This window comes from Enhydra lutris, unplaced genomic scaffold, assembly GCF_002288905.1.
Source record: "Enhydra lutris kenyoni isolate GAN:26980312 unplaced genomic scaffold, ASM228890v2 scaffoldscaffold101, whole genome shotgun sequence".
NCBI lineage: Eukaryota > Metazoa > Chordata > Mammalia > Carnivora > Mustelidae > Enhydra > Enhydra lutris.
This window is the reverse complement of record NW_019154185.1, coordinates 1216542-1219210: the sequence shown is the minus strand read 5'-3', so window position 1 is coordinate 1219210 and position 2669 is coordinate 1216542.

Below are 2669 nucleotides of genomic sequence, written 5' to 3'. Positions count from 1 at the left end.
GTGTGTGTGTGTGTGTGTATATATATATATATATATATATATATATGGTTTCTTTTAAAAAAGACTGTGATCATTGCTTCCCAATCTGAAGGACATCCGCACACAAATGTACCCCTTCCATGCTACACTCCTCTGAGTAACCCCACAGGTGACTCGGCAACTCTCACGAACACCAGTGAAACATACAGTGGGTGCCCCACTCCTGGAGTTACATTGAATTATCCTTCCCACTTTTCTGCTAATGTAACCCCACTTAAAGTCCAGTAATTTTTCTGTCACAAACTCTATTCCTATCTTCTGTACTTCTGTGCTATAAACCTCTTTGAAGGCCAATGTGCAACCTTTAACTCAGATTTTTTCCCCTGATTTTATTTTTATTTATTTGTGAGAGAGACAGAGATAGTGGCAGAGAGAGAGCACAAGCTGGGAGGAGAGGGAGAAGCAGGCTCCTGGCTGAGCAGGCAGCCCGACTCAGGTCTCGATCCAAGGACCCTGCGATTGTGACCTGGACTGAAGGCAGATGCTTCCACAACTGAGCCACCCAAGTGCCCCTTTAACTCAGATTTTATTCACATTTCTCGTTACTAGGTGGTTTTTTTTTTTTTAAATCCATCCACACACCCATCCAACACTGATGGACGTTATGCGCTCTGTGCTAAACACGAGACAAACGCGATCCAGTCCCTCCCCTCAAGGAGCTTACAGTCTTCTGCATAACAGGGCTGCGAACGTTTGAAGCCTGGGGGCCACGCTGCAGCGGGGGTTAGGGACCCGTGTTGCACGTGTTACATGCCAAGGACACAACCTCAGACGAGCAGGGGAAGGCAGGGGTCAGGAAAGGCTTTCTGGGAGTGGTGGCACAGACTGAGGATGCTGCGGGGAGGAAAGGAGCCCCCGAGGGCGAGCGCAGAACACACAAAAGCATAGGGTTCTGGGAGGCCCCCCCCGGAGGGCCTTGCGTGGGAACTGGTCTTGGTGTATGGCCGGCCACACGGCTCCTGAGGAAGCCCAGTCTAGGAAGAGGCCCGGAGCTCATTTGACAGCAAGAAACTACCCTCGGGCCTGCTTTCCCAGAGGGGCTGGCTCCACATGGCCCCTCGGGGCAAGTTGTGAGAAGGTGGCCAGGAGGCTGGGCCACAGGCCAGACCCTGCAGGCTTGGAGGCTGCGGACAGCTCGGGCCTCCAGTTGGCTTCTGCTGTAGACACTGAGGCAAGTTTTCACAGGTTTCCCATTCAAATTATTTGGAACATTTGCTCGTTCAACAAATATTCATTGAGTAGGTACGATGGGCTTGACCCTGTACTAGGCCTTGAAGTGACACAGATGACAGGAGTCAGTCCCTTAACATTTCGTGTGGGAGATGACGCAGGCAGGGTAAGCACAGTGCGATGACAGGAAAAGGGCTGCTGGAGTCCGGACTCCCTGAGGAGGCAAGACTAGAGCTCACTTTTTTTTTTTTTTTTAAGAAATTATTTCAAAGTTAGAGAAGTTCCCAAAAAAATCATAAAAATAACAGTGTACCTTTTTTTTCCTGAACCATTTAAGGTCGTGGACTTCATGACCTCAGGGAGCATTTCCTAAGAATAAAGATATTCTTCTTTATAACCATAGCACAGATGATTCCCCAGGAACACAGGGTTTGGATTTTTTCCAATAAATAGAATAAAGTACTATAAATGTATTTGCTCTTCCTTGAGATTTTCTTAATAACATTTTCTTTCCTTTGGATTACTTTATTGTAAGAATGCAGCATAGGACACAGAATGTACAAACTATATGTTGACTGTTATCAGCAAGGCTTCCAGTCAACAACAGGCCATTAATTTAGTTTGGGGGCGGGGGGGAGTCAAAATTATAGCTGGATTTTTGACTGTTGGGGGGTCGGTGCTCTTACTCTCAGATCAGTCAAAGATCAACCATACACTTATCAGCTTCCATTAATTGGACATTGATACTGAGCTACCATTTGTATCCCAATTCCATTAAGTGCTATAGTAGTATCTTTTTTATCACTTTGCCCTTCCATTATAGGATCCAGTCTGGGGAGCAGGTACCGAATCTAATTGTTAGATCTCTTTAGTCCCTTTTCATCTGGAACGTTTCTACAGCCTTTCTTTGTATTTAACGACATGGACATTTTTACCTCAAAGAATAATCTCTCCTCCTTAAAAAAAAAAAATAAAAAAGAATGTTCCTTATTTTGGGTTTGTCTGATGCTTCCTCATGGTCAAGTCCCAGTGATGCTTTCCTGGATGGCAAACCACATACATGATGTTGTGTTCTTTTCAGCGTATTACATCTGGAGGCGTATGATGGCCATTTGCCTCTCCTCACTGATGTGGATTCCGATCACCTGGTGAAGGAAGGTGTTGTCTAGTTTTTGCACTCTATAATTACCATTCTCCCCTTTGTAACAAGTAAGCAATCTTAGGGGAAACATTTCGAGACCATGCAAATATCTTTCTCATCATCAACATTTTCCCCTTTATTTAGCATCTGAGAGTCATTTTTGCCTGCATCAGTCTTTAGTATGGCGGCTGCAAAACGAGGATTTTCCAACGCTGGGGTTCCTTCCACATTTACCACTCAACACTCAGCACAGTCATGCAAACACAAACTTACCCTTTCTCCCCTCTTATTTATTTATCAGCATGGACTCATAGATGTC